The sequence below is a fragment of the Lonchura striata genome, chromosome 6 (assembly GCF_050655825.1).
Source record: "Lonchura striata isolate lonStrDom1 chromosome 6, ASM5065582v1, whole genome shotgun sequence".
NCBI lineage: Eukaryota > Metazoa > Chordata > Aves > Passeriformes > Estrildidae > Lonchura > Lonchura striata.
Window position 1 is genome coordinate 10,825,970 of NC_140708.1, and position 10,704 is coordinate 10,836,673.

The 10,704-nt window shown below is 39.3% G+C and overlaps 1 long non-coding RNA gene across 3 annotated transcripts in view; it reads right to left on the minus strand.

Moving 5' to 3' along the window:
* Positions 1 to 10,704, minus strand: part of LOC144246565 (uncharacterized) — a 538,094-nt gene that overhangs the window by 344,184 nt on the left and 183,206 nt on the right. The window lies entirely within an intron of this gene.

Below are 10,704 nucleotides of genomic sequence, written 5' to 3' on the forward strand. Positions count from 1 at the left end.
CAGGGGTAACCTGTGAACAAACTGGTGTTTGCAAACACAGATCATCTCCTTAGCTGGCTTCCTGCCAAGCTGCCCACTTCTTTTCCTCCTCTAGCAGGAGACAGCTCAATGGACTGCAAATACAATACATGAAAGAAGAATGCAGTATAATAAACATATTTTCTTTAAAATTCTCATGATGGACTACCTACATTCCTGTGTCTTCCTCTGGTTTACAATCCGGTGTCATTTCAATCATGTTGCAGTGCAGCCTCCCAGTAAAGGCATTCAGTGGGAAGTGTAGGAAAAGGAACTGTAATTCCATGTACAGAGACAACAACCACTGAGGGAACTGCCCTGGACATTTCAGGCAGGACCAGAACTGCAGAGAAGGGAGGAGTCAGAATACTAGGGGTTTTACCTATTTCTGTAGAGTACATTGAGATGAAGCTGCACCATTTTTTGCAACCTCACAATAAAGACAGGCAACCTTTCAATTGTTTTTCCTATTTTTCCCAAAGTTGGCAAAGAAAACAAAAATTAATCTAGTTCTAGAAAATACTCAGAGGGTGTCTATGGTCTAAAATCAATTTCAGTATTAAGAAATTGCAATTCAAGAAAATGTCACTAATCATAATATTAATGGGAGATCAAAATGTGATCACAAGGTCTTACAGCATTTTATTTAAAGGAAACACAGAAACCCCAATGATGCAAGTTGAACTTCCATTTTAACTTTGCTACAGGTATAATTTCATTTTATCTTCTGTAATTTAGAAAATAAGAAAACAATTTTTGGAGGTTACTATCATGGACAAAAATATGAGTTTTACTGACCTGCTCATAAGTAAATTAAAAGGCAGCTATATCCTAATTAACAAGACTGTCTTTAATAAATAGCTTCCTCTGAGCTCCAGTTATTCCATTAAATCTCCCATTATAAAAAAAAAATATAAAAAACCAAACAGTATTTTTGTTCTGACTCAGTACAAAATTAGTTCTCTGGGAGACTCCTCAGTAGTTTGTAATTTCATCTTTTCAGGAGTCTTCTATTACCTTTCCAAAAAAACCACAGCATATGTGCTCTCAGTTAAAATCAGATCTCTTCACGTTTCAGCTGAGCAATTTGGGCTGATTTGCTAAGGGCTAACAAAGCTGGGACCCCAATGCTCCAACTACCCTTGGAGCAGCTGTAATCTCCCATCAGTAGAAAGCTGGGACTGAGCAGGGACACAGCAGCAGCCACAGATCAGAGTGGTCTGCCTGGGGTTAGTCTTAAAGACAGAAACATTTTGTGTGGCTTCAAGTGTAGCTAGGAGTTAGGGGAGCAGATCACAGGGCTGCTCTGCATTTCCACAGACTCACACAACAGCTGGGGTTGGAAAGGACCTCTGGAGATCATCCAGTCCCACGCCTCTGCCAGGGCACGGTCACCTAGAGCAGGTGACTCAGGAATACTTCCAGGTGTTTCGGGAATGTTTTGAATTTTACAACTTAAAGAGAACTTATAAACAGTGCTAAGTTTTGCTCTTTGATTAATGAATTGGGAATGAAGCAGATCTCCAGAGGAAATCAATTTTATTCAATATCAGAGCAAAACATCCCTGCAAATATTTAGAGAAGTTACTGAAAGCTGCTCAGTTTCTGCCTGGAGATCTCCCTCCATCCTGTTTTTCACTGCTCTCAGGACTCAGATGAATAAAACAAAATTAGAACTGCTGGATGCTACTTCAGACCTCTTGGGGTGATAGGAATCATCCAGAATCTGTGTCATTCTTAAGACATCTGGTGAGACGTTGCCACCTCCTTACAAGAAAAAGCAGTGATTTCTTCCTGAGGCTGCAAGAGCATAAGTCAGTAGTTTCACATTATCCTATAAAAATAACCCAAAGAAAATATATCTAATACTCAGAAATCAGAGTGATTGCCTTCCAGAAAGATACTCCTTCTCCCTCACTACAAATTGTATCTTTTCACACAAAAAGAGAAATAGGGAGAGATATTATTTATTTTTGAACTGGAGAATAGCATGGCAAAAAAAATTCACAATTATTTCACTCTCATTAAAATTAGGACAATGATTTTTCTTGAAAGAGAGACTTGTGTGAAAAATAAGTAGATTTCTAACACACCTTTTTGTGTCATGTGTGAAACACACTTTAGAAGTTTAAGTTTTTGCACTCTGTCCTGTAAAGCCATCAAATTTTCATAGCCATTAGCTGTCAAAAATGAAAGTTGTACAAAACTAGAAACAGATTATTTCCTTCAACAAATATGAATTAAGGCTATCCAAATCCTCGCAGATCTAGAAAGACTTGGTGACTCTGTAGTTCTCTATAGATAGAAAGTCATTCTGCTGGAAGGCTTAGATGTCTCTGGATTTCCTTTGGCCCACTCTCCAAAGCCTGGGGACAGGAGTGCAGCTCAGGCTGCAGGATTTGAGTTACCCAAAGATCTCACCAAGGACTTCAGCAAAGTGAAAATAAATAACTAGTACCTCAATGTTACTAAAAAGATCAAAGGGAAGAGAACATAAAATGACTTGCACGTCTTAATACAACATTCCAATCTGCAAAATGCCTCACACCTCTTCAGACTTCAGCCTTGTATCATTTCTCTTAAAGCCTGTGTTCAATTACTTTATAAATTTATTTTCTCTCAGCTTTCATTTGTCCTGAATGTAGCTGATGGTGTATCCAGCAATTCCTCTCACATACCACAACTAAAAAGCTTCTTTCCTTGAGAATGTCAGCTTGTGAGACTTCAAGTCTAGTTTGACTTGAAACATATTGCAAAAGCTATTTCTGTTCAGAAATGTTAACAGTGACTTGGATTGTGCTTGTGTGTGCTTGCACACATCACTGAAAGATTATGAGGGAGTATCCATAACCTCATCAATTTGATCCAACTAAGGAAGCACCAGGCACTCCCTCCCTGTCTCTAGCAAGAAAGTCGCTGAAAATTTTAACATTGAGAGCTCTGACATTGTTACGGTGTGTCTCAGCAATACTTAACATTTTCTCTCTGAAACACAAATTACTGTTTTATGCTGACTAACCACAGATTTGAAAGTTCTCTCACACAGACAGAAAATAACTGTTCAATTTTTTTCCTTTAACACAGAAGCTCCCAGCACTATTGTAAATGAAAAGGTCACAAGAGTGACCTGTATGTATTTGTCTCTCCAGGTCTCTCATTCTTCTTGCATTTTATTTATTCTTTGAGATATGAGCAAAACAGCTCTCTTTTTTGAAGCCAAAAAGCCACTGCCACTTCCAAAACTTACTTCCAGCACATGGAAGTGAGCACCTGGGACTGTCCCATTCCTGTCTCTGCAGCCCACCTGCTATGGCCTTGGGAGCAGACAAACCCCTGGCATGGGAAACAGCCACAGCTCGTTTTCTGCTAAGGCACCCCAAAACTCCTTTGAGTCCAGCATGGGTAGCAAATGTGTTGATGTTTCTGTACCTGTCAGGCAGTGTGGGCAGCAAGGTGTCACAGAAACACAACACAAAGTATTTCTCTCCCTCCTTTCTGTCCCACAAGTCCTTCCAAGGGCCTCCAGGACAGAAAGGGATTATCCTGAACAGCCTCTCAGGGCACATGAGATATTCCCAGCCAATCTCATTAGCAAGCTCTGAGCACTGCCAGATATCCCTCAAAGCAGGTTAACATCCTGGTCACATGAGGTACCAATAGACAGTACTTTAAAATTATACTTAAAATCAAACCCTTAAATGCCACAATTCAAATCATTTGGGTACTAAGCAGAAGGTATGAAAAAAATCCAGCACAACAACAAAACTCTCACTAACTATATCAAACTTAGTATATTGACTTTACCTTGTTTTCACTTCCTTGCATTTCATAATATCCCCTATGAACTCTAATTCTCATCCATTTAAAAACCCTCAGAAGACACTTTAAAGGAATGCAGCTGCTGGTGCCTTCACCTTCCAGATACCAGGGGCAGGTGAGCATCAAGAGCCACAGACCACAGCTGCTTTTGAGGGCTTCTACAGTGAGAATCAACAGCCAAACAGGAAGCTGAAGAATGCTGGAAGAGAATCAGATTACATGTGGAGTTCTCCAGGAGAGCCTCAGAAGATAATGACTTCAAAAAGTCTGTGGAAAAGAAAGATCTTTTTCCTCGTGAATATAACGCAGGACTTGAATAGCCAGACATCTGTCACTTTGATATGTGAATGGTCTCTAGAACTGTCTAGCTGACAAAACCACATCCATTAAAATACATCCTAAATAAAAAGAGACACAACAGTAGACTATTCTTAAGGTTGCTATGTACCACACATATTTACAATGGGGATTTGATACAGTCCCAGGCATACCCCTGTGACTCACCATTAGAAATCAGAACAATGGGGATCAGGCTACTGTATCATAACGAGTTAGAAAAACATTGTATTATTTCACATTCTCCTCATATTGTATTGTCAGAATTTCTTCTGAATAATGTATTTTAGTTTCCCATTACAGATAATTGCAATGTATTTTGTCTCAATGCAATGCCCAGTCAAATGAAACATTGAAGAGCATGATTAAAAATCAAATCAAAGTATCTAACAGGTTTTCCTGTCACTGCTCATGGACATACTCTGCATTCACTCTTTTCTAATTCACCGTCATTATACATGCAACTAGAAAATAGCTCAGACAATGCTAATTCATAGTTGCTATTGGGTACAGCATGCCCAGCAATGACAGAGGCAACAATAAAAGGAATTGATTAATAAAAATTACAAAAAAATATTTTAATAACAATGTCACCACCCACATACTGTGCTTCTCCAAAGCAGCATGTCTCCCTGAAAAGAAATAAGCACAGCTCAAATGTTATTTAAGCCAGTCCAGTGAGATTTCAGCTGGCTTTGTTTATCCAAAGCACACTTGTCCCTCCCCATGAGCCTCTTCTCTGCAAGATCACCTCACTCTTCTGTCTGAAAGTGTTCCAAGGATATTGACATACAATTCCTCACCTCCACAGACACAGGCAAGGCAACCAATTCCTGTAATTTAACTTTGATTCCACATATGGTTTGGCCATAAGGTATTTTTACCTAATTTGTTCCACCATTCATAGAACATTTACAGTATCAGACTGTCTTCTGTGTCTTTTATTAAAAACCCACTGAAGCATATGAAACATTCATGTGTACAGCATATGCTAAACCAGGGCAAAATGAGAAGAGGCAATGCTACAAACTTCAAAAAATAAAGGAAAATGTGAAAAACAAATCACATTCTACCAACTACTCCTTTCATTTTTCTTCTTAAATAGAAAACATTACTTAGGAGCAACAGAGTTTTGGCTTTAACTATGGTCAAAACAGTCTCAATCCCAAGTACAGCATTTCATTCACTGACAGAGGAGATGTCTCTAGGAGAACTACACGAAGCAGTTCCAAGGCTCAGGGCACACCTGGAGGTTCAGGTACAAGAAATTAAAGGGAATAATGTGAGATGTTCCCCCTCCCAGTACTACAGGTTACTACAGGTGTGTCTGAGCACTGTTTATTTTAGGGCCACCCTCCTTCTCTCTACAGCTATAGCCCTGGTGCTCACCTCTAGCAGTTAAAAGGAAGACAAGGACTAGGCAAAGAACACCAAACCTGAGAATCATCATCTCCTAGAACATTATGTGAGCCCTCAGTCCTTCTATATATCTTGAGATCATTCCCTCATCACCTTAGGCAAAGTTATGCCCTTTATTCACCCACAAAATACTATTAAAGCAATAATAACTTGATCACTGAATGATAGGCATGCTTTTTGTCACAAGCTCTGTCAAATCCTGGCTGCACTGACCCGATGAGCCTCTGAACCCATCACACCAATACACAGCAAAGACCTGTACAAACCTGTGTCCTGAAAGCAGTGCACACCGAGACAGCCAAAAGTTTGGGACAGTCTCATTATTTTTCCACGGAGGGCTCAGAGATCCCTTGAGTTTGTTTCCTACAACCTGAATTGCTATAACCCCTCTTCTCCAGAGCAGGAACGTACTGTCCAATCACCTCCCTAGGCACTTAAAATTCTTTAATCTCTAAAGCAGTAAGCTGAATTAAAGCACTATTTTTATTGGACATGAGGTTATTATCAAGATCTGACAATACTGAGAATACTGACTGACTTACAATATACTTCCATTTCTCAGCTTTGCCATGCTTTGCAATATTTGATTACTTTCTTCTGCAACTCTGAAGAAAAAGCACTTTCACTGTGATTGAAGAAGGAAATTTAGCAATGCTGAAATATTCTTCCTGTGACTGACTTGATTGTGGGTATGCAAAAGAACCATGCACTTTCAAGTTCCAGAACAATGTGAAGTGACAATTAACAAGTTAGTATTAAGAGGTGATGTCCATCCTCACTCTAATTAGCTTAGAAAAAATGTAACACATATTCTCCCTTCTGTAAAAAGAACTGTACTGAGCTTCTTCACAACTGTCTATTTTTCTAGAAACAGTGATAAAGCAAGTTTTTCTTGTAAGTAGTACTCATAATAACTTTCCTACAACAGAATAAATGGGCAATTGCCAAAATGAGTATTAACACTTCCACAGAGCAGCAAGGAAACAAATGAGCAAAGTCAAGAGAGGAAAATATAGTCTAAAGAGTAACTTCTACAAAATGTACATTTGAGGAAACAGTGACATTTGGAATTCAGAGTTATTTAGTGTTTTTCAAAATGAATCATTTAAACCACTGAGTAGTATAAACACTGCATTCAAAGGTAAGATTAACTCAATGTTAGGTCTCAGATGTATTGGCCAGACCCTGGAGTACAGGGGAGAATAAGTGACAACATCCCCTCCCAACAGGAAAAGCAGGAATTTATACAAGAACTGGTGACTGAATCTCTGTTGTTGTTACTGGTGTTTATAAAGCTCCTAGAAACAAGATAAAAATGAAAAGCCAAATTAAAGCAAATAAACTGAGTTCATTCAGACTCTCACTAAACCAACAGGAGTTGCTACAGAATCTCTCTAGTTTGAAATCTTCTGATTTCAATTAATGTCCTGAAGCAAACCACAAATGCCTCTTACTACTTACACCTTCATATTTTTTTTTTACTTTGGTCCAAGTGGCTTACAGTCACATCAAGGTGAGGTTTGCAGGTGGATAATGCAGCAGCTTGGAAAAAAACCAGAGACCACTGCTTCTTCTAGCAGGATCCATTTTTATTACACACACTCCGGTATTGATATGTTTCTGCTATGGGAAAGTTTAGGGAAGATGAAGAAGGAAAGACAAAGCAGCCACAGCACCAAGCACCAGCAGAGCAGATGTCTGTGCCCTTATCAGTCATTCACCCAAACGTTTCCCCTCCCAGCGTTTCAGGTGGTAAAGGAAAACATTCACACCTGGTGTTTATGGCTGGAGTCAATCCTTTGGTATGCACCTTTCCCAAGGGAACAGAGAGCCTTTATCAAAGTCAAGATAAATGTGACAGGCCACTGCTTCTACCCAGAGCCCTCACCAAGGTCAGGATGGCTGCAGCAGGCTGCTGCTTCCACAGAAAATACTCTCTACATTAGACAAGTGATATAATTTGAAGGCCCACAGAGGCTTTTGGACACAGAAGACCTTTGTAAATCAGGGACTGGAACACTGCTTTTGCATGCTGTCCATGCATTCCTTAATTGTGAAATACCTGCATTTCTAGAGAATTCACAGATGTCCAGTCTGTGATACAAGTCTGGCATTCTGACTCCTAAAGAGGTCTGTACTCACTTTCAGTAATCAGTATGGCCCAGCATTGTCAAATTCCTTGCCTTTAAATCCTTTCAATTCCTGCACCACAAATTCCTTGTCTTTAAATCTCTCAAGCCTGACCAAGTAACAGCTCTCTCTGGGCCTGGGATCACTGCCATACACTCTGAGTAGTACAGGGTGTCTGATGCTAAACTCCATAGACTTGTGTTCAGGATCACTGCAAGCACACTGACAATCCTCCCTCTCCTCACTCTGCATCCTGCTCAGCAGAAATGCTTATCTTTCCACTTACAAATTAAGAAAACCAGGACTTTGTGGCCCAACCAGAAAAATGTAGCCAAGAAATACCCAGGTTGCTATTTTAAAGAGAAACTCAGTACGTTAGTATCAGTGTGAGTGAGTAAGAAGTAGGAAATAATAGTCAGTACAAAAAGACAAGTTTAAAAAGACAGCTTTCACACTTTCTGCACATTTTTAAACTACCCAGCTGAGAGGAACTCAGTAGGATGTAGGGAGGCTTTTTTGTTGTGTACGTCAAATGTCTTGAACAAGATATTGAGTCTTGGCCTCTACACCAAATAATTACTACAAAATCTGTTATTAAGAAGCATTAGACTCATGTTTTTAAATCTCCAAGATGCAATACAGGTAAGGGGTCAGGTTAGCCCATAATGCAAAGAAATGCTGAACAAGTTCAGCTGTAAAATTCTTCCACACTTTTTAGCTCATTTAATACACTGGACAACTGTGAAAAAAATGGGTGAAGTTTAGGCAGATGTGCTGGTTATTCCAGTATCAGCATGCTCAGCAGATTTCTTGTGAAAGCTGCAGGAAATATTTTGATAAGACAAAGCAGGTGACATGAACATCTATGGTGTTGCTTTAACAATAGCAGATATGTATATTTTGTGCTGTTTACCTTGGTCATTGTTACATAAGACTTTGAAACCAGGTGAAATTGAAATAGTATTTCTGAGGAATGATAAACTGCAGATGAAACCTACAGTGTGAAATGGGGAGGAGGACATCCCAAATATCCTTGATGATTGCTGGAAATACCAAAGAATGAAAGAAGAAATGTTCAAAGTATAAATAGATATACCATTGCACAGGATATCTTTTTACTCTTATGATGAAACATTCTGAACACAGTCTCTCTGTACAGTCTAGCTGGACAGTCTGCTCTCCAGTTACATAATCAGAACCCAGAGATGAGTCAGATAAAAATTAATGGCCACAACTAATCTTGCATCACTTGAAGATGGGGGGACATGGGGGGTGTTTATGTGTAAACATACAGGGTATTGTTTTCTTTTTTACTTTTTTAGGAAAACAATGGGAAATATTGGGTGAGCAAATATAAATAAGGTACGCCAACTCATAAATTGGTACCAATGCCCCAGATTCTAAAAATATTTAAGGGTGTCTGCAGCACATCTATGCATAGCACATTTTCATGTAAGGGGATAAAATTATCACCATTTTTTTCTATGTCAAATCCTGATAGTAAATTCATGTCTCATTTCAACATGTGCTAGTTTTAGAAGTTCAAGGTTTTTCTTTTGGCTATGTACAAATATATCCTGAAATGACAGGACACGGGGCAGTATTAACCCAGGAAAGAACTAATAAATACATTCTGGTCTCTGCTTGAACAGTCTTGGTGAGCTACACATAGTGTTCACTCCTTTCATAAATGCTTTGGTAACTTCTGGAAGGAAAACAGCATTTAATTCCAATTGCACAAAGAAGACACCACTGATGGTAACAACAAATATTTTTGTTGCCTGCTATAAACATACAAAACGATCAATTTAATATTCCAGGTCTGCTATATATCTACAAGAGAATAGGGAGATTAGTTTGAAGTAACAGACAATAAGCAACTGCTATCTATGCTAAAAAATTATACGGAAAGTGAAGGAGAAAGAGTGAAGGTTATGTTTTGTATTGCAGCTAACAAGAAATAGTCAGTTCTTTTGTTATGAATGGAGGGGATTTAAAAATAGGTATTACAAGAAGTATAAAATACAATCCTCTAACAGACACCAGAATTATTTCTGTGTGTTCCTAGCAAATCTTTTTGACTGTTACAAAGAAGGAATGTTGCTGATGACTTTGAAAGAGTGGTTAATACCAGGCACAGCAGAAGAACAGTTTTTTCTCTCCCAAAAAGGAGTACATTTGCAAGGCAGAGAAACCATTGTTCTACCACTAAACACTGAATAACAATGTATTTTATAAACATCATCAACCTGGTTTGGCTTTCAGTCCCATATAGCACTTGGTTATACAAAACACACAGGAATATTGTGGAGACCATCTCAAACTACACAAAATCCTTCTATTCACATAGATGAGAAAGTTGGGGTTTGAACGAGGCCATACAAGCCTGTCTTGCAAGAATACAGTTGTTTTGTCTGGGAATATGAGGAAGGTCTTTTTTAGATTAAGCAACTTGGCTTTACCTTCCCCCCCCCCCCACCCCAGTCTGCTCAAATTCACACAGATCTATTTGTGCTCAAAAATAACTTTTTCATATTCTAGGAAGCTGCTTTTGGGGCATATTGTTCCACTATTACCATACTGCTGGTATGTGGAAAGTTTAGTGGAGAAAATGGAAAACTGAGACTATGGAAGAGGGATGTCACTATTTTCAACTAAACTATTTCCTGCTGTGATCTCTCACACTCATATTCCTCCTTTCCCCCACATGAAGAATTGTTGCCTCTGCTATTGGTTACCACACCCTGCAAGACCTTCTGCTACAGCTGCTCATGAAAATGCTCCTGAGCCCAGATCTTGGCAAAGGGACGCAAAGAAATCCTTCCATGAGAACTGGCTATGTAGAGCCAGGCCAGGCCTGGGATGCAGCCACCCCAGGAGCTGAGGGAAGGAGAACCTCAAGGAGTGAAGGTGGATGGGCAGCTGGAACCAGCAGAGGAACTACATCCCTCTGTCAGTGCAGGGAGCTCAGCTTGTTCTTAC